This window comes from Pyrus communis, chromosome 8 (assembly GCF_041283825.1).
Source record: "Pyrus communis isolate YQ-2024b chromosome 8, ASM4128382v1, whole genome shotgun sequence".
Taxonomy (NCBI): Eukaryota; Viridiplantae; Streptophyta; class Magnoliopsida; order Rosales; family Rosaceae; genus Pyrus; species Pyrus communis.
Window position 1 is genome coordinate 13,613,385 of NC_142572.1, and position 21,926 is coordinate 13,635,310.

Consider the following 21,926-nt stretch of genomic DNA (forward strand, 5'->3'; position numbering starts at 1 on the left):
AACCCTAAAGCTAGAGAGAGAGAGAGAGAGAGAGAGAGAGAGAGAATATTCTTTCCATTCATTGCAGTCAGTCTCATGATTTTATTGCTTGGCAAACAGTGGAAATGGGGCCATAAAGATTTGAGGAACGCACGCAAGTAGTAATATTCTTCACGCGCTCATGATCGTCCTGACGAACCAAACGTTATACGCTGCAGGGATCACAGCCTTTCTGATATCTAGATGCCAATGCAGTCCATTAACTTGCTTTTTGTTGGCTTCTTATGTATATATGATTGACAGTATGAACATGAAATCCAAGAACACGTCTTCGTATGTCTATATGATTGACAGTAAGAACATAAAATCCAAGAACACGTCTTCGTATGTCTATATGATTGACAGTAAGAACATAAAATCCAAGAACACTGGATAGTAATATCACTATCAAATTTGTAGACTTTGGATTTTGTCCGCTCACTCTAACTCGACAATATATCGATTCTTTGCGAGGCTAATGCTACAAATTCGAAATTGGTCTATGAAAATTGTACATGTTGTTCGTAAGAATTCTTATTTTACTCTATTGAATTTGTTGAACTTAAAAAGCACCCAATCGAAAACCAATGCGGGGCATGTTGTCGGTCGATAAAACACGAGACAAAACAAATTATATTATGTTACCATATGCAATGCTCATACCATGCATGTAGAAGTTAGTGGTGTTTAAAATCAATTAGACAAGGAAGAATCTAGTAATATAAAATAATGCGTATTTGAATGCATGGCTTTACTTATTCTCTCAGTATAAGAATTACTCAAAACTCTCCTAGTTGAATTAATTAACATGTTATTATACAAACAGCAACGGTGTAGAATTAACCATTTCATTTTTATTTTTCTGTTAGAAATAAAGAAAATTAAGGGGAAAGAGTCAAAAGACATGAGAGGAATGACACATATAGAAGAGTAGAGGAAAGTTAGTAAGACAGATGTAAAATAACTGTCTGGAAATATACACAAAATACCTAAAACAAAATACAATTATTGGTATTTTAGTATTACGGTCTAATGGTATTTCTCTTCACTTGTAAGTGAGATGTCTTAGGTTCGATTCCTACCAAAGACAAATTTGAACCACAATATTGCTAGCCCATTGTAAGCTAAGTCCACCCCCCCTCTCCAATAGTGTAGATAATATCGTATGTTCAAAAAAGAAAAAATATATACAATTATTAAGTTGTCTTCACTTCAAAATTTGTTTTCCTTCATTGTTTTTTTTTGTTTATTTTCTTTCATCACGTGACCCATTTTCAATCATCTTTTCTCCAACATACTTTTCTCATCGTCAAGTGAAAACTAAACTAAAAATGAAATAATTAACCAACAAGGTAATGTTGTTTAGTAATATGTATGTATTGATGAAATATTTATTTAACAATTAATATTAGTAAATGTTGTGAACTCAGCTTCTGAATTGCTCCATATGTATTGCATCAAATGTTACTTGGAATATTTCAGTTTTGAACGGATAAAGCTCCAGAGCTTTTAGAGCTTGGTTTGTACTTGGTTTTAGGTAATTAATATGAGCCCAGTCAAAGTCTCCTTATTAGCAATCTGAGAATGTAGCCCACGAATCACATTAACCTTCACGTTTACATCTGCAATTTAAACATTAATCATAAATACCAAATGCTCATAAGGTATGTGAAAACGAAAAAAAAAAAAAGCAAACAGTCCATAAGCCTACCCATCCTTCAATTCTACAAATACATGTATTAGGAACCACAAGGGTAAGCCCATAACTATTTGAAGGTTATCTCTGATTCACTTAAATACTTATTGCAAAATTGAGATGGCCAAAGCAATGCCACTGTTGGCTAGCAAATTATTCCCCAATACAAGTCTCTTGTTCGAGAGGGTCCTCAAGTGTTGGATCCAAGAGTCAAGGAGATGCCTTTGAGAGGTCCTCAAGTGTTGGATCTAAGAGTCAAGCAATGCCACGTTGTTTGTGATGCTAGGCGTATTGTTGCCTAATATAATAAAAATTAACTTTCTCAAAAGGAAATGACAACTTCTGGTGTTGTCGGGCTAACTTTAGGCTGTGATCTTATTTTTTTCCCTGCCATGACCACACCAACAAATTAAGTATTTTGTAGTCGTAAGATTGCAATTTAAGCGACTGTGGAGTTTGCTGATATTTCTCCAAGTGATGTACGTCTTTCCTTAGCAAAATAGTTTGATTTCAAATTTCATTTCCATCAAATTTTTACAGTGGTAATAATAAAGAAATTGGAAAGTTTGATTAGTTATCTCTTGGTTATATTACAATATCATTTATTTTTGTTTTATACATACAGATCATTAGTTGGTATCGAGGCAAAGAAGGGCATCTTCGTTAAATCCTTCAGCTACATGGAATGCCCACAATATATCTATATTTTGTGATGCATGCATCAAGAAGGTTGAGGCCGGACATCGTCCGGACACTCACTTTAACAAAGAAGGATATGCAAATATTAGAGCTAACTTCAAGGCAGAGGACAGGGCCTGATTATGAAAGAGTGCAACTGAAAAATAAGTGGGATGCACTTAAAAATGAGTGGAAATTGCGGAAAGAGCTAGTTGGTAAAGAAATTGGCCTAGGGTGGAATTCGAGCAAGGGTACCGTTGGTGCCTCTGAGGAGTGGTGGAATAATAAAATTCAGGCTTGTGTATTTATCTTTTAATATGTTTATGATATCACGCAATATGTATTAACCATATTCTTTCTTACTTGTAGTTAAACAAAGAATATGAAAGATTGCGAAAAAAGGGCATTAGTCCTGAGATGGAGGACAAGTTAGATACGATGTTCTCGAACACAGTTGCTACTAGTGAACATGCCTGGGCAACTTCATCTGGAGTACTAGCACCAGAGACAAGAGAGGAATCTATAAGACAAATTGATTCGGATGATGAGGAAGAAACTGAGACTATTCAGGATCTAAGGCAAGCTATTGGGAAGGGAAATAAAAAAGAGCAACTAATCAAGGAGAATTGCAAAAGAAGAAGGTTGATAAGAAAGGGAACAAAATTGGAGGTGCTGCAAAACTTTGTGGTCAAATTGACTGTCTTGTTGAAGCTTATGAAAGTAGGAGTTCTGCAAACTCATTGATTACGCAGCTGCATATAGGTAGTAGTATTCCGGAAGTGATAGTGGTTGTTGCACAATTGCCTAATTGTGAGCCACCTAGCGAGTTATGCTTGTTTGCTACATGTTTATTTTGTAGTGCAGAGAAGCGAGAGATGTTTGCTACGATAAAAGGTCCTGAAGTCTAGCTGACTTGGTTGAAATTTATGTTCAACAAACAACAATAAGGAGCTAAAACTATGAATTAGGACGATGTGTGGTTTGTACTTTACATTAAGATTATGTGTTAAATGTTGCTTGTATTTTGTGTTTACTGAATGTTGGATTATGATTTCTTGTTAAACGTTGGATCAAGTTCCATACATTGGTAGGAAAGGAATGCTAACTCAAAATGTTATGGCTGCATGTAATTTTGACATGCAATTCACATTTGCTTGTGTTGGATGGGAATGCACTGCACATGATACAAGGGTTTTTCTATCCGTGCTACAGAATCCAAATTTAAACTTTTCTAAGCCTCCAAATGGTAATCTTCATACTTATTATAACATGTTACATACTTGCTTTGTATAATTATTACAATGCAAAACAAAATTTTCAATTGTCAGGAAAATATTACTTGGTAAATGCGGGGTACCCATAAATGAGAGGTTATTTGGGACAATATAAAGGTGAAAGATATCATCTCCCCGATTTTCGTAGGGGTGCAGAACCAACGGGTCATAAAGAGGTATTCAACCACATGCATTCTTCTCTTAGGAGCATCATTGAACGAACGTTTGGGGTATGGAAGAAAAGATGGGCAATTTTAAGGGATATGCCTAATTGCCCGTTCAATAAGCAAGTGAAGATTGTCAAAACTACAATGGCTCTTCATAACTATATACGAAGGTATTCTGAACGTGATCGTCATTTTGATGACCCCAGAGACTTTTGTGAAGAGAGCGATAGTAGTGATGATGATGATGATGAATACCAAAATTATCAAGTTAAAGGATCACATGAGATAGAAGCGTTAAGAAATAAAATAGCAGCAAGTTTGATGAATGCATCTAATTAGACTACTTTCAAATACATTAACAATTTTATACTAATGAATCCTAGCTATTCAGTCAAAAATATTTAAATTGAAGTAGTTTGTCATACTAATTAATATTTAAGATAAAGTTTATAAATATTTTTCTTTTAAAAATAAAGTATACTTAGTAATTCACCTTTATTTGTTAAGAAAATTAAATTAATGGCACATCTAGTATTATACCATTTTTGGTCATTTCACACAGTCACAATTGTTTTACATAAAAGTTTACCAAACACTATCATACTATTTTTTTTTTTTTTTCTTTTTCAAAACCACTTTTACAAAAAAAGTTTACCAAACACTCTGCTGCTTTATCTGCTTGATACATATACAACACTGAAGGTCACTTCAATCATTAATGTTACTTTTGTAGCATCGCTATCATCTCAGTGCGTCCCAAAGGTGTCAGGGTGGTTTTAGTCTTTTCCGTCAATGATGGCCAAGAGTATTTATCAAATAAGCCAAAAATTAACGCTTAATTTCAAAAATGTCATTTTTTTATAAAATCTTTTAAATATATCCAAAATTCCACCTAAAATCTTTTAAATTAACGCTTATCGTGACATTGACATAACACTTTAATTTGGTCTTTAACAATTAATGATAATCAATAGTAATGTTCTTGAATTTTTCTATCGTGAATCCTTTGTCTTTATTTGAATTTGTCCATCATGATCATTTTTGTTTTTTTCGTGAAAAATCTGTCAATTGCTTTGTTAGTGTGATGATATGGCACCACGTAGGTCTCACAAATACAATCATATAATGACTTGTGGATTAACTTTAAAAACTATTTTTATATTTAAAACTAAAAATGATATTAGTAAAAAAAAAAAAAAAAGCCTTGAATGCATGATTAAAATTCTGCTACTCCCACTTACGGTAACCGTGGCAATGCTCAATGTCGGTGATGAGGGGTCAAAGGGGATAGGATTGTGGTGGTGGAGTGTAGAAGCGAAGGTGAGTTGGATCGAAGCTTGAGGCGATGGTAGCTAAAAAACCTTTAACTTATTTAATTCTTAAATTTATGGATATTTGTGTCTATTTAATTGAAATTTTAGATACATTGAAAGTTTTTATAAAAACGACATTTTTGAAATGAAGAGTTAATTTTTTATTATATTTAATAAATACTCGATGGCCAACGTTTGCATATTTATAGTCCAAGTGCCACGTGAGGGCTAGGTTGACGGTAAGTGTAGGTCACGTGACATCAGCGTTGCCGTCTGGGTCCGGACTACCAACCCCCATGACGCAAACTTGACCGTGGGCATCTACGACGCGTCGTACCATTCTTCATCTTCCCCTAAAACTAATTAAGGCAAAAAGATAATGTCCCCCAGTACATTTGCTCCATCATAACTCCATCATCATGCATGAAAATTGAATTAATAAAAAAATAATAACGAATTCTTCAAAGCAAATTCTAAATGCTATTTATAAGAAACCAAAAAACAATTATTATTATTACTTAGTATTATAGTCTAGTTGTATTCTTTTTTACCTGTCAATAACAGGTTGTATGTTCGATTCTCGTTAAAGACAAATTTAAACTACATTATGGTTAGTCCATTGTGAAGTTAAACTCTCCCCCCTCCGCATTAATATAGATAATATCGTTTGTTAAAAAACAACAATTGCTATTAACACACCATAAAAATGGTTGCATACTATTTCATTGTTTACTTCATTTGAAAAAAAAAATGGATAATGTTTTAATAAACCTTCTTTCAAAACCGAAAGAGTTTTTCAAGAATAGTTTGCAACGATACGTTAGTATTTTGTGATTTTGGATTACGACACTTCGGGTGCTTAGTAAATATTTCTAATTACTTTTTTGGTCACATTTAGGCCTACAATGTGACATCCCACATCGGTTAGGGGAGTGGATCTTGTAAACCTTATATGTATATTCTCATCTCTACGTAGGAGCTCACTAGCTTCGGATTCCATTGGAACTCTGAAGTTAAGCGAGTAGCGCGAGAGCAATCCCATGATGGGTGACCCACTGGGAAGTTCTCGTGTGAGTTCCTAGAAACAAAACCGTGAGGGCGTAGTCGGGGCCCAAAGCGGACAATACGGTGGAGTCGAGTCCGGGTTGTCCCACATCACCCAGGGGAGTGGCACCTGTAAGCCTTATATGTATATTCCCATCTCTACCTAGAACGAGGCCTTTTGAGAGCTCATTGGCTTCGGGTTCTATAGGAACTCCGAAATTAAGCGAGAGCGCGCCCATGATGGATGACCCACTGGGAAGTTCTCGTGTGAGTTCCCAAAAACAAAATCGTGAAGGTGTGGTAGGGGCCCAAAGCGGACAATATCGTGCTACGGTGGAGTCGGACCCAGGATGTGGTGGGGGCCCGACCGGGATGTGACAATTTGGTATCAGAGCCTAACCCTGGCCGCGTGTGTGCCGACAAGGACGTCGGGCCCCTGAGGGGGTGGATTGTGACATCCCACATCGCCCAAAGGAGTGGATCATGTAAGCCTTATATGTATATTCTCATCTCTACCTAACACGAGGCCTTTTGAGAGCTCACTGGTTTCAGGTTCCATGGGAACTCCGAAGTTAAGCGAGTAGCGCGTGAGAGCAATCCCATGATGGGTGACCCACTAGGAAGTTCTCGTGTGAGTTCCCAGAAACAAAATTGTGAGGGCATGGTCGGGGCCCAAAGCGGACAATGTCGTGCTACGGTGGAGTCGAGCCCGGATGTGGTGAGGGCTCGGGCTGGGATGTGACATTCAAACTGTTTCTTATACCTATTTTCCTCTTTGATGCAAATAAGCAAAACAAATAAAAGTGTTAGGATGTGAGGACACTCATTTTATTTACACACATATTTCAATTCATCATTCCATAGATCGTCGCAAAAAAAGTTAAACAAATCCATTTATAGTGAAGAAAATGGACGAATACGGTTTTGCAAAGAAACACTAAAATGACTATCATAATTATCATTTAATCAAGTAGTCATATGATTTAGAATTGGGTGATTTTTTATAAACATGATTTTTTAAGGAATACTTAAAAATCAAGGGTTCAGATCTTTGAAAAAAGTTACAAAATGAGTCCTATAAATGTTTGTCAAAAAATAAGTGTCCCTCGATCCTAACCCCAAATTTTTTTTTTATTTTTAAATTTCATGTATTTTTTGGTGCAAATTCTAAATCTCAATTTTGAATATTTAAATATATTCAATCTCTTTTGTACAATGGTTTGAGTGAATTTTCTTTTTATATACAGGGATATTTATATAATACTATTGCTATAGTGTGAGCCTTATTTTCATCTTTTTTTTTTATGAGGAATGTTAGCTACCTTTTCCATTTGTCTTCCTTTATTCTCTCACTCAATTGATGCCATGCAGACTTATCTTACACCTAAATTAAATCTCAAATGTGTTTGATAAATTCACTTGGCATCCATTGAATGGGAAATACAAGAGGACAAGGCAAGTGGAGAAGGTTGCTTGCATTCTTCTTTTTTTATTAGGAGTCTTAACGAAGCATTCTTGGTACTATTCACTTTTAACGCGAAGAACATTTTTACTCTAAAAAATCACTCATGGTACTATTCACTTACAACACATTTTTATCCTTTTGGTTAAAACTCAAAGTTTTCAAGCCCTTTTCATTCGTTTTTCTTTTTTTATTTCATTTTTCTCTCTTTAGCTGCCATAAATCACTGGAATCCTAGATAGTTGGTTATTAAAAATACTTTTCTTCATGGAGATTTGCAAGAAGAGGTATACATGAAGCAACCTCAGGACTTTGCCGATACATCTTATCCTACACATGTCTGCAAGCTAGTAAAATCATTGTGTTGATTGAAACAAACTCCAAGAGCTTAGAATTTGAAATTTAAAAGTTGAGCATTAGGGTTCTGTGCTTCAACTTCACATACTAGCTTGTTTGTCTGGAAAGGTAGACCATATATGATCATCTTGTTATTATATGTTGATGACATTATTTTAATTGGTCTAGAAGCTGTGAAGATACAAAGAGTTATAAAATAATTGTATGAGCTATTTGACTTAAAAGACATAGGATAGCTCACATATTTTTTGGGTTTACAGATCAATTATACAAGGAAAATGGTGATATTTTTGTAAATTAGTCTAAATATATCAAGGATTTGATACATAAAGCTGGTCTAGAGACATGTAAGCCAGCAACTACTCCCTGAAACCTCACTATCAAATGCTACATTTAGAAGGCAACTTGTTAACTGCTTTGTACGTAAGTATAGTAGGTTCTTTACAATATTTGACTTTTATTAGGCCAGATATTGCCTAGGCAGTAAATACAGTGTATCAGTTCATGTCTTCACAAACTAAATTTCATTTTGGAGCTGTCAAAAGAATCCTTAGGTATCTACAAGAGCCAATGAACACTGGAGTGTTATATTTAGCAAACACATTACCTCAGTTAAATGATTTTTTTTTACTTTGATTGGATAGCTCATTTAAACACAAGAAGATCAGTCACTGCTATGTGGTTTTTCTGGGAAACAATCCTACCTCATGGCAATCTAAGAAGCAAAACTCAGTGTCTTGAAGCTCCACCGAGGCTGAATACAAAGTTTTAGCACACGCTGCTGTAGATATAGCTTGGGTGAGGAACATTTTGAAAGATTTGGGTGTACTTTTTGTCTATTCCACCAAGCATTCACTGTGACAATATGTTAGCAATTGCACAAAGTGAAAATCCAATTTTTCATTCAAGAATAAAACATCTTGACCCAGATCACCAGTTTGTGAGAGAACAAGTTCAACAATGAGATTTGGAGATGCCATACATTCCAACTAAATATCAAACTGCAGACATTTTGACAAATGGATTACACAGTCCTTCATTTGTTAGACACTGCTACAATCTCAAACTAGAGAACTCCAGTTGAGATTGAGGGGGGATGTTGAATATAGTTAACTTTGCCACATCATCATTGGAGTGCCATGTCAACAATAGTTGTTAAAAGTATGTTAGAAGTTTGTTAGAGAGGTTAGAAGTTTGGTATTTTGGTCAAATGAGCTAAGCCACTAGAGCTCTATATAACAAACCAATATGTATTCTGTATTCATTCAAGTTCATCAATAGAAAAGTTTACACTAGCAGAAAAACATGTTTGCACGACGGAATCTTGCGCGATGAAGCAAATTTCGTGGCACAAAGTATGTTTGCGCGACGCAAAACATAAAACGTCGCGCAAACGGCCTTTGCGTGACAAAGGCTGGTGTCGTTCAAAGGCTTTTTGCACGACATTTTGTGTGTCACGCAAGATCTTGGTGCCAAACAAAGAATGTTTTACCGCTTTTTTGCCAACTTTGTACGATGCCAGTGCACCTGCGTCACGCAAAGTCAACGACTTTTTCTGCTCCACTTAATCAGTTTGGGAGGCAGACACTGCAAACCCAGTTGCAGTAGCTACCTCCCTCCCCCATCACTCTTCAAAACCTTCTCCAATCCCTCCCTTGCTCATAAATTCAACATACAAATATTTCATCTCTTTTCATCATGCAATCCTTCCCTTGCTATTTGATGGTCTTTGATTTGGAGTAAGCATATCTAATTTAGATGTTGAGAATCGATTTTTTTTTTTTTGAGAAACGTGAATTGAATACTTTTGATGGCTTATATATATGAAGTTTCAATCATTCTTTTTGAATGTTAATTGTATAACGGTATAGAATCAGTTGAATTTGATAAGAGAATGCTTGTTATTTGTTGTAGCTTTACATTACAATGAAAATGAAGTCTAAGAGAAATTCCCATCACCTTCATCTATGGATTTGGTTGTCATTCTAGTCCCATAAGATGATCATGTTTTCTTGTTATGTTTGTGCTACTAGGCCAACATGCCAAAGCAATATCTTCCTCTTTTAGGCCAGCCAATTGCATTATACAGGTAACTGACTCACACTCTCTTAGTCAAACCACTTGGGGAACTTTTCTAATTTTAGGACACAAATTATCGAACCAACTACAATGCGTTATTTTTTTTAATTAGCTAAATGTTTATCTGGTTGATTATAATGATGAATAAGCACTTTCAGTTTGTAACTGTAGAAGGATTATAAAATGAATGAACTATTTGGACTATTTGGCTGCAAGACCCAGTTGCTTGTAGATGCCAAAAGTTCCTACTGACAATACCATGTTTCAATTGGTGGATTATTGGATGCCAATTTCTAGACATAGTTACTCTTTTGTGATTGAAACCTGACCTATTTGGGTCTTTATAGTTCTAGTTGCAATAGTCATTTTCAAATTCTCTTGTGTAGATGCGTAAAGTGAAATAAAGGGTGCATAAATCACTTTATATTACAATGAAAATGATGTCTAAGACAAATTTAACTACATTTGAGATGTCACAGTGTACATAAATCACTTTATTTTCCTCGCTAAATTAATTTTTATTAATTTTATCTATTTTAGTTAGTTTTAGTAATTATTGTGATTTAGTTTATTTGTATGCACATATTTTTGTACATCACCTACAAAATTGTTTTGTGTTGTACGAAGTTAATACTACTTAACTTCGTACACTTTTTCTTCAAGAAAAACTTAGTTTCCCGTTTGAGAATTAGTTGGATTTCGTGCATGGATGCAAAGCATGACTGCGGTCCAATTAATTCTTGAATTGTCTCATTTTTTGGACAGTTTGGGAATGCATAGTTATGTGTTGTAGCTTGCGGTTCACGGATTAGGTTTCGATAGTGGAAATTTTTGTAATATTTCCTGATGTTCTTCGAGTACACGGTGGATATTATGTATCTACGGCGTGCACTTGAAGCACTGTAAGGAGATGCTACCAAAATTAGCCCACATCGAAATTTAATCCATTGGAATTGTAAATTACGGCACATAATTGTGCATTCCTGAATGGGATAGGGCCCTTATCGAAGGAATAAGGTGATAAGACAATAGTTGAAGTCGTTGTAATTCTTATAATTTTGTTAGGATTGCAGACAAAATGGACAGACAGTGGATACATAATCATAATAGATGTGTTGTTGAGTACTTGGATGGAATAGATAAGTTCATTGAATTCACAACTAGACACAACCTAGGTTCAACTCATATCCGATGTCTGTGTAGGAGGTGTAACAACTCAATGTGGGAGACATTCGAAAATGTTTGATTACATTTAGTAAGAAATGGGATGATGGAGACCTATACTACTTGGTATCATCATGGAGAACGATTAGACCAAGCTTCATCTTCATATGTGACACAAGTGAAGACTATTGAATCTAATGTGGATCCTAGTGAACAAGTTATGAATATTCTAAATGACGTTTATCTATACGCCTCAAGCAACACCAATCAGGAAGGGGGAGATGACGGTCGTCCAACCATGGACAGTGAGGCATTCAAAAACTATGAAAACTGTTGAAAAATGCCAAGCAAGAATTATAGCCGGTGTGCTCACAGCAATTGTTGAGTTGATGCATGGCAAGATTAAGTTTTGTTTATCAAACAAGTGTTTTGACTACTTTTTGGGAGTTATCAAGAGGATGCTTCCAAAGGAGAATTGTTTACCTGAAGATTATAAAAGTGCCCAAAAAGTGTTAAAAGGTTTCAGATTGGGGTATGAAAAAATTCACGCATGTGTAAATAATTGCATATTGTTTTATAAGGAGAACAACCAGTTGGATAAATGCCCTGTCTGCAATGAGCCGTGGTTTCAAATGACATCACAGAATAGAAAGACCAAGATTCCACAAAAAGTAATGCATTATCTTCCATTGAAGCCTAGGTTGCAGCGATTGTACATGTCGATGCATACCGCAATCGACATGAGATGGCATAAGGAAGGATGGGTAAAAGATGATGTTATGGCACATCCTGCAGATGGAGAGGCATGGAAAGAATTCAATCGGATGTACCCTAATTTTGCAGCTGACCTGCGCAACGTCAGATTGGGACTTGCCACTGACAGATTTAATCCATTTGGGGTTTTAAACCAAATCCACAACATTTGGATGGTCGTCGTGTTTCCTTATAATTTGCCGCCTTGGAAGTGCATGAAAAAGGAATACATGATGTTGACTCTTTTAATTATCGAAGATCAAGGAAAGTCCATTGATGTTTATTTGCGGGCGTTGGTTGATGAGTTAAAAGATTTATGGCAGATGCTCAACCAAAGTATACTAGGCAGATGTTCACCATGCGAGCAGCAATGATGTGAACCGTAAACAATTTTCCCGCATATGTAATGGTTTCTGGGTGGATGACTAAGGGTTATTTGGCATGTCCAATATGCAAGGAGAACGTAACATTGTCTTGGCATGCGAGAAAAGTTTGTTATCTTGGTCATCGTAGATAGCTCCCTTGGGACAACGAGTGGCGTCAGAACAATAAAGACTTCTACAGCACAAAAAAGACTCGGTCAAGACCAAGAGAATGGTTCGGAGATGAGATTTTGGATCAGTTAAACCTTTTGGAATTTGGTCATTTTGGCAAAGGGGTCAGTAAGCCCAGACCATCTACACATCTGAACTGGACGCACAAGAATATGTTATTTGAGCTCCCATACTGGTCAAAGTTAAAATTGAGACACAACCTCTATGTTATGCATATTGAGAAAAATGTGTTTAATACTTTGGTAGGGACAATTCTAGACATTGAAGGAAAAACGAAGAACACGATTGAAGCTTGCCTCGATTTGGAATGAATGGGCATTAGGTCATCCTTGCGGATGAAGAGAGTCAGTGGTACATTGAAGAAAGAACATCCCTTTTTTACAGTTAAGCCAAATGGGAAGAAAAAGTTTTTCAACTTTATTTCTTCTATAAAATTTCCAGATGGGTAAGCTTCCAATATCTCACGTTGTGTGAACGTGAGGAGGTGTAAATTTTCAAACATGAAAAGTCATGACTATCATGTGATACTCCAACGTCTTCTTCTGGTTGGTATTCGACACTTATTGCCTCTTGATGTGGTGAAACCAATCATGTTGTTGTCGAGATTTTTTTCGCAGTTAACTGTAAAATGTTTGCGGAAGTCGGATGTTAAACAATTGCAGGATGACATTGTGAACATCTTATGCAAGTTCGAACTGATATTTCCCCCAGCTTTCTTTACAAGTATGATTCATGTGATGATTCACTTAGCAGATGAGGCATTGCTTGCCGGATCAGTGAACTGTTGCATCCAATAGAAAGGTACTTAATTAAGCGTCTATATATATAAGAGATTCATGATCAACGAATGCTTTGAATAATTTGTAGCATACCTTTTATTTGTCCAGATAGCTTGGTGAGTTGAAAAAGTGTGTCTAAAACAAGGCAAAGCCCGAATGATCACTTGTGGAGGCATGGGTCGCATATGAGTCACTTACTTTTTGTGCAATGTATCTTCAAAATGTTGAGACAACTTTCAATCATCCTCAACGTAATAATGACGGTGGTGTCAAAAAAGAGAAATTGTTTGTTTTTGCCCAAATCGTGCAACCATTCAGCGATCCTGTAAAAAGCGAATCGTTTACCAAAAAGGACATAAAAGTAGCACATTGGTTCATACTCAACAATTGTGACGAGGCTTTGCCATACCTTGAAGAGCATGAACAGTTGATGAAGTGGGAACATCTTTCACATTTATATGTCAAGAAGCACCGTGACTTGTTTCCTTCGTGGTTTCTTGCACATGTAAGTTGTATGTGGTTTGAATTGAGCATATTTTCCAACTTGTTCATCCCCGTCTTTAAATTTGGTTATACTAACAGGTTAACTTTTTGTGTTATATTAGATGAACAAATTGAAGGAATTGAATTCACCCTCTTACGATGAAGAATTATATAAATTGGCGAGAGAACCGCTTCACGTTGAATTGTTCTCAGGTTGTCATGTCAACGGATCAAGTTTTTGGGGGCAACACATGATGACAAGTTGTCCACTCAAAATAGTAGTGTCCATGTCCTGGGTGCAGGCGACAGTGAAGACATTGATTTTTATGGCAAACTAACTAGTGTAGTACAATTGCTTTACAAAGACAAGTATCAAGTGATATTGTTAAGTGTCTTTGGTTTGATACAAACCTACATAACCGAACGAGTGTTAAGCGACACCATGGTTTACTATCAGTAAACACTACGAAACATTGGTACGATGAAGACCCATACATTTTGGCAACTATGGCGAAACAAATATTCTATCTAGACGACCCTAAAGCTGGCAATGGTTGGAAAGTTGCTCAGAAGATTTATCAAAAAGGGGTATATGATATTCCAGAACTAGATCATGATGAAAAAACGACAACGTCCCTGACCAACAGTTATCATCTTCGATAGAAATTGGTGAAGAAACACTCTGGGATACTAATATTGTCCAATAACCGTTTGATGCACCTGGAGTTCCCGAATTCGAAATATCAATTGACCTTGGTGATCTGCCTCAATACAATGCGCAGGAAAAGGCAAACGAAGTTGAAGACAAATGGGAATCCGGAAATGATAGTAGTGAGGATAGCAAGAGTTATTACTGTAGGTCAGATGAGGATTAATATAAACTTGTAAAGAAAAAAGCAGGAGGCTGAGGGTTTAACACCGCTTCTCATCTACCCAACTCTAATATTCCTAACAAATCGTCTGATCGTCTCCATTCTTTGATTAGGTATTTCTCTAATTTGTTTTTTTTTTTGGGGGGGCATTCAATACATTTGCTAATTTTGCTTCTGATTTTTGGATTTACATTATTATTTGTGCATTAAAGTCATAACAAATAATTGGTGATGTAATCGTATGAAACTCACATTCTACCCCTTTTCCCATTCTTTGAAATTCATGTTTAAAGTCATAACAGGAAACACCCTAATTATCTTTTTTAGCTGGTTCTCATATGATTGCACATGCTGAAAAGTTTTACATTGTCTATACCAGGTCGAGAAAGTGATAGTGAGGCTGAAAAGCTTTGTTAAGTTAAAGCACTGCTTGAGGAGGTATCTATTTTATTTGAAATTTCTACTTTTTGTAATTCAATGAATTTAGTTATAATTTCTCTTTCTTTTTTATTTCATCAGGAATTGAATTTACCTTTGTGCTTTATAGGTTCATGTAGTATAATTTTAATATGAGTTTATTGCTTATCGATTCACTTTGTCTTGCAATTCTCAACAGAAAGTGAAATGGTTGATTTAGAATTGGAGCCTGATTTATCTCCAAAACTTGTTAAGATCATGGAGCAAAGATTATCACTTATCGAGTAGAGGAGTGGTTTTCTGCAAACCATGTATCTGGGATGTTCTATATATTGGTTTTGATTACTTTATCTCTCATTTTTTTTAATTGACTTCACATTTTCCTTTTCATTTCTTTTGTGCAAAAGAACTGTTCAGTTTGCTTTCAGGTTGTCTTCTTCGCTGTCTTAATTAAAGTCAACGGTTAAGTGTGTACTTTTTGTTTTTCCCAAAATTCCAAACCAAACAGGGCCTGGTTTATTTGTTTAGTTTTCTTTGCTTTTTTCTTCTAGTTTCAAATGCAAGAAAGGGTCAGTTTTCTTTGCCGTGTTGGTTTCTGTTTGTTTTCTTCAAGTCATATGCTGATGCTTGAATTTTAATGAGAAAACCAGTAATCAGATGTGGATTTTAATTAAAGTGAATCTTGTTTGCAGGTTATTTGCTTAAATCGTATATTTTTTTTGTTTGAGGAAATTGGATATTTGGATGTGAATTAAGCATTGGATAGTGATCTAATATTGTCTTAAGTCGATCTTCGTGTGTACATAGAATGGAGTTCTTGATAAGTAGAGGTACTAACTTTGACTGGCTTTGTTTGCAAAGGATTATGGATTTGGTAATTTGTTTTCTTTAGTCGTTTCGATTAGTAATTGTTGTGATTAAACACACTAAGCCTGGGAGATCGAATTATACACAGTAAAAAAAAAAAACAGTCCATCATGGTGCCTTCGATTAGTAATTGTTGAGATTAAACACACTAAGCTTAGGAGATCAAATTATAGAAAGTTGGGTTGCGGGTTTCACAGATTAGGATAGGTCTCTTGGTTTAGGTTTGACTCTTTTTAGTCAATCGTGATGCCTTGGATTCATTACACTTTTTAATCTCCGGTTAATGTTTGGTCAGTTTTCTTTGCTTTTTTCACACATGGTTTATTTGTTCAGTTTTCTTTACTTTTATATTCTAGTTTCAAATGTAAGAAATGATTAGTTTCTAACGTTATATTTTTATGGTTCAAAAAGTGTATAGATGTCGCAATTGATCACTCATCGTCGTAGTGTGACCAATACGCCTCCCACATTATCACTACTCCAGCCGTGAGTGCTTCATTGATTGGGGAGCCTACACCCTTTACTGAGGCTACTTCTACGGCGTCCTAGGTGACCATCTCATCGACGTCATTAGTGTCGGTTCAGCCGCTCAGTGCATGGTGACCTCACCGGCGTCGCCATGTGCCGGAGCCTTCTGATCACACTTCCTCGGCATCCAGAGTTGAGGGTGAGGCCTCCCAACCAGGTAGTTTTTTCTAATTCTCGCCACGTTGTATTTTTTTTTTTTTTCATTTTAAAACTAATATTCGTAGGTCATTTATGATCTTCAGGATATATCCCTCGAGACCATCGCCTACTTAGAGGAAACCTTAGCAACCCAGTACAAACAATGGAATAACAATTTTCACACGTATTTTAAGTGATGGGATGATCCGGAGATTGCTCGCCTACATGTTCCAAGTGAGTTGCAGGACCGACTGAAGGATTAGGAGTGGCTCTGCAAACATTTTACGGACCCAAATTTTGTGGTATGCACATAATATTTTAATAATAATTTATTATTGTTTTACTTTTTTTTTTTAAGCTTTTTTTATTAACTTATTTCAAATAGTAGCGCTAACATGTATATTATTTGTTTAACAGAAGAATTATGTTGCTGGTAAGAAAGCTCGGGAGTCAAAGAAACTTTTCCACCATTCATGTTCGATGCCCTTTTCGTATAGGCTTGAGGCACGACGTCAGGTAAAAGTATATTAACTTTAAAATTTTATACAATTTATTTATTATTATTGATTAATAAAATTTTCTTAATGTTTTTTTCTTCAGGAGGGTTCTAAGTTCCCAAAGATTGACATGTTCAAGGACGTTTACGTTCGACCTGGTAATGAGACCACTGAGCAGCTTCATGTAAGTATATATAATTATTATTATTCTTATATGTATGAATCGTTCAAATATTATTTATATTTTGTTATTAAACATTATATGTTTTTTCTTTATTATTACAGGCTGCTATGGTGGAAAAGAGCACTACTGTTCTCCAAGAAACAACATTGCAGCTTCCCCCGGAGACCCCGATTAAGGACATCACGGTACCCGAGGATGTAGTTTTCAGATCATGACTGATGTCCTAGATCAGAACTTCGGTCATCGTCATGGCAAGGTTGTTCGATGCATAGGGAAAGCGCGGGTTCGTGAGACGAGTGCCTCTTCTTCCAGATCGAACACAGCAGAGGTCGATGCATTGAAGGAAGAAGTGACAACCCTAAGGGGTCAGCTTGCTGTCCAAGAAGAGCAGATGAGGGCCCAGGGTAAGTAGATGAGGGTGCAAATAAGGGCCTAGGGCGAGGAGATAAGGAACTATGCCGGGACGGTGAGAAACCTTGTATGAGCCATACAGATGTCTGGCCTCCAAGTCTCGCTATCAGCACTTCATCCTGCTCCACCTTCCACCTCAGAGCCACCTCGCCCTGCCGATACCCAGTAGCCTGATTATCAAACCTAGAAGACTACTTGTAGTTTTTTGTTCGGACATGTTGTATGTACATTTTCATATATTTTATAATTAAGTACTTTTGCTTGGTTAATTAATTATTGTTTAGAATTTAATTACAAAATTTATCAAAAATTAAAAAATATTTTTTTTTACCAAAATAAAAAAAAAGGGTTTGCGTGACGCACCTCCTACGTCGTGCAAAGAGACTTTGCGTGACACACCTCCTACGTCGTGCAAAGAGACTTTGCGTGACGCACCCCTACGTCGTGCAAAGCCACTTTGCGTGATGCACCCCACTTTGGCTTTGCATGATGTAGGAGGTGCGTCGCACAAAGTCTCGCGCGACGTAGGTTACTTCTTCGTTACACAAACCCTTCTATCACTGCCTTGGCACGATAGTTGGCAGGTGACGAAGGTTCATTGCGCTAATGTTTGCATGACAGTTTTTTTAACTTTGCGCGACGAAAGACCTGCGTCGCGCAAAGTGTTTTTTTGTACTAGTGAATTTACATTCATTTCTCTGTTTTCTCTCTACTGCTTAAGGCTCCTTTTCTGCAATGCTTTGATTTTCTGCATAATTCGAAGACTGTTATCAATATGAAGGTAAATGCTTGAATCCTAACATACATATAAACAAATGAAAACAAGACTCAAAATATAGCTGATTGGTATGAGCTTCCATGAGACATGATATTCTTATTCAATACATAATTCAATAATCTTACCAAAATAATCTTAATATCCATGGAAATTGGAAAAGTGCCTCTCATCGACTAATAGACAGTTCCCTTCGTGAGGATTGGGACATGTGAAGGGAATGCAAGTTCCTATGAAAACAACTTTACTTCCCCGGAAATTAATTACTTAATTAACTCCATATAGTCATGAAGGAGAGCTGTCCAGAAATTGAATGATACTTATCGAGAGAGCTGCAGATCATGAACTGGTCCTAAAAATGATCAGCTTATAACGTTGAAGTTTCAAAGCTGTGTAGTGTAGGGCTCATCGATCGTTGTCGGCATTCTTTGCTGCTAACCCCGACTGCGAAGCAGAGAGAGTGGTACGGTGGGGGGACCTGTAAATTGCTCAAGATTTTATGCTCCAAAGACAGAGATGGTCATTGTATGGTTTAACAAGAAAGGTCTCTGAACTTTGTACCGGGACCATCTATTCCAAAGTAGCTAGTTTTATGAGTTTGTGTATTACTGTATGCATGGTACGCAAGGGTTGTCATCGAGAGCCTTGAAATGCAACATGACATGGTGGCAACACGTATAGCTAACCTAGCTTGATTATCCAGTTACATTATAAATAACACACTTATAATTCTCTTAACACAGCTAGTTATTGAAATTCTTAGGTTCTCATCCTTCATTTTGTTATTCCATTGATTAAAATCATATTCCTTTTCAATTTTTGATCAAGGTCCTTGGTTATTAGTAACATCATTAATTATTTCAATAATAAAATATTTTTTATTTCTAAATATATTCATTTAATGTTAAAAATGTTACAATTAGCATTTCTCCAAAAAACCTAATTCCAACTCTCTTGCAAAAATTCTCCAAATTCTCTAAACACTTTTCCCTCAAATTCTAACTTTGCCATCGGAGGTTCATCGGTCAAAGCCCCCCCCCCCCAAAAAAAAAAAATCGTTTGGGAGCGTGAGGCTCTTGGCCTTGACCTAAGGTGTTAATTGTTTTGCAGGTGCATTTTCATCCAAGAAGAAGAAGGCAGAAATTTGCATCCACAAATTGGTGCTTTCATTGAGAGTTTGAGTCATACGCTCATAGAAAACTCTTGCATTCAAGATTTTTCATTTTATTGTTCATTTGTAGATTTTTTGTACGTTCTTATTCTTAAATAAAAATTCTTCGATAAAACATAAAAGAAAAATACAATGGCAAGAGATTCTAAAACCACGATGAACGGAAATACCAACATTCAAGAATTAGGATCACGGTGATCCATAAGGCTCAACACGATGATGAGTGGAGCGGCAGCACCCCCACGGGGCACCACCATAGCAACCACCCTCGGTAAAGCCCACGACGCCACGACCGCTGCCCAAGCCGTGCCATTCAAGCCCACACGGGCCCAAGCCCAACGCGAGCACAATGTGTTGCCGACCAAAGCCCAAGCCCAACACCCACGTGTGCCACACACCAAGCAACCCATTCCTATGGCCCCGCTTGCTCCCATAGCCCTGCTTGCTCTCGTGACCTTTCAAGCAATTCCCATCGGTCCAAGACTGGTTCAATCATCCTAACTTCAGATTTCTAGACCGACGATTAACAGGGGCATTTTCACCATATTTCTCCGAGGATTTGACATTTCCCAACTCAAATCTCGCACCTGGAGTCTACCACACTTCCATTGCTCAATGAGACGCATTCTTCCAACTATTCCAACGTAAATGGAGAACAATATTTGTCTCAACAAGTCCTAGAGTTGACGAGTACCCTCGCACAGCAGACGACCTCGATGAATCAGCTTTTGCAGAGCACTGAAATGCAATGTGTTGCATACGAGGTGTCCTGAAGTAGGACAAGGGCAGATGAAGAACCTCTCCAGCAACGTCCCGGCAAGCAGCTACTTGACCAGCCATGAACCGAGCGTTCGGGGAGTGTACACTCCTGACTAGGCCCCCGAGATAGCATATACTCCCGTCTTAGCGAGCGGAGGAACGTGCACTCTCGACTAGGCCTACGGACGAGCATACATTCACAGTTGGGGCCACACTTTAATAGTCAACATGAGTGACCTTCTAGGCGAAGTGTTTATTCGTGGTTAGGCCCGTAAGAAGTATCCTCCAACTCACATCGAAGTAGGCAGCATGAATGACGGAAAAAAGCAGTCACTCAGTCTGGCTCAAGTTCAACCAGCAGCCTGCGAAAAATTCCCTCACCTACAAAGAATGAACCATATGCACCGCAGCTGCGAAATAGACGAGTCGAGCACGTAGAAGAGAAACCTAGACTAGCAGGTCAAGATCGAGAGCAACCGACAGCTCCACTACACCAACAAAGGCAGATTCAGGAAGAGGTAAAGAGGTTCTTAAACGAGCGATTGCATGATTTCCAAAGTTACGAAATCGCGGATGACGCGCTACGACGAGACATTATCAACATGAGTAGGTCACCCTTCATGGACAAAATCGAGCAGGCAGAGTCTACATGCAAGTTTAACATGCCACATTTCACATCTTTCAAATGAGACGGAGATCCGAAGAGGCATTTGAAGCACTATCGAAGCGTGATGGTCCTTTATCGGAACAACGATGCTTTTATGTGCAAGATATCCTCCACCACTTTATAAGGTGAGGCGCAAGATTGGTTCCACACCCTACTGCCACGATCCATCCAGAGTTTTGATGATCTTTCCTTAGTTTTCACCAAAGAATATTCATCCCACCGCTCGATCAAGAAGAAGCCTGACCACTTGTTCAATGTGAAGAATAACCCAAAAGAGTTGCTTCGCGACTACGTAAAGAGGTTCAAAGCAGAAAAAGCAAAGATAGTCGGATACGACGACTTGATATCAAGTACAACCTTTCAACAAAGACTCCCAGCAGACCACCCGCTGTTTGGGGAATTGATCATGAAAGAAGATCTAACTCTAGCAGACTCTTTTGCTCTGGTAGAAAAGCATGCTCTCTGGGATGAGGCTCGGTAGAAGGCCAAGCGTAGGGACCGGCCCGCAACCAAAGAAGGCCCAACGACCAAAAACTACTCTAAGTTCTCAATCCCGATCCACCAAATCTTTCGTGACATCAAGAACGAGCCATGGTTCAAGCTTCCGAAACAATCAAAGGGAGATACTTCTAAGTTGGATCACACCAAGTAATGCGTGTTCCACTGAGGTCCCGGTCACATAACTGACTACTACTACACTTGGAAGAACTACCTAAAAAAACTCGTGAAAAAAGGCAAAGTCGATAGATATTTGGACAAGCCGGCTGTGCAGCCTAGAAGGAATGTTGATGCCAACTAAGAACCACCCAACAAGACGAT

At 37.3% G+C, this 21,926-nt stretch overlaps 3 pseudogenes; all 3 read left to right on the forward strand.

Annotated features, from left to right (window-relative positions):
- Positions 1-1,932: 1,932 nt before the first annotated feature.
- LOC137717368 (L10-interacting MYB domain-containing protein-like) lies at positions 1,933-3,339 on the forward strand (annotated as a pseudogene).
- Positions 3,340-3,508: 169 nt separating this feature from the next.
- Positions 3,509-4,172, forward strand: LOC148695135 (uncharacterized; annotated as a pseudogene).
- A 7,859-nt stretch (positions 4,173-12,031) lies between these two features.
- Positions 12,032-13,356, forward strand: LOC148695136 (uncharacterized; annotated as a pseudogene).
- The last annotated feature ends 8,570 nt before the right edge of the window (positions 13,357-21,926 follow it).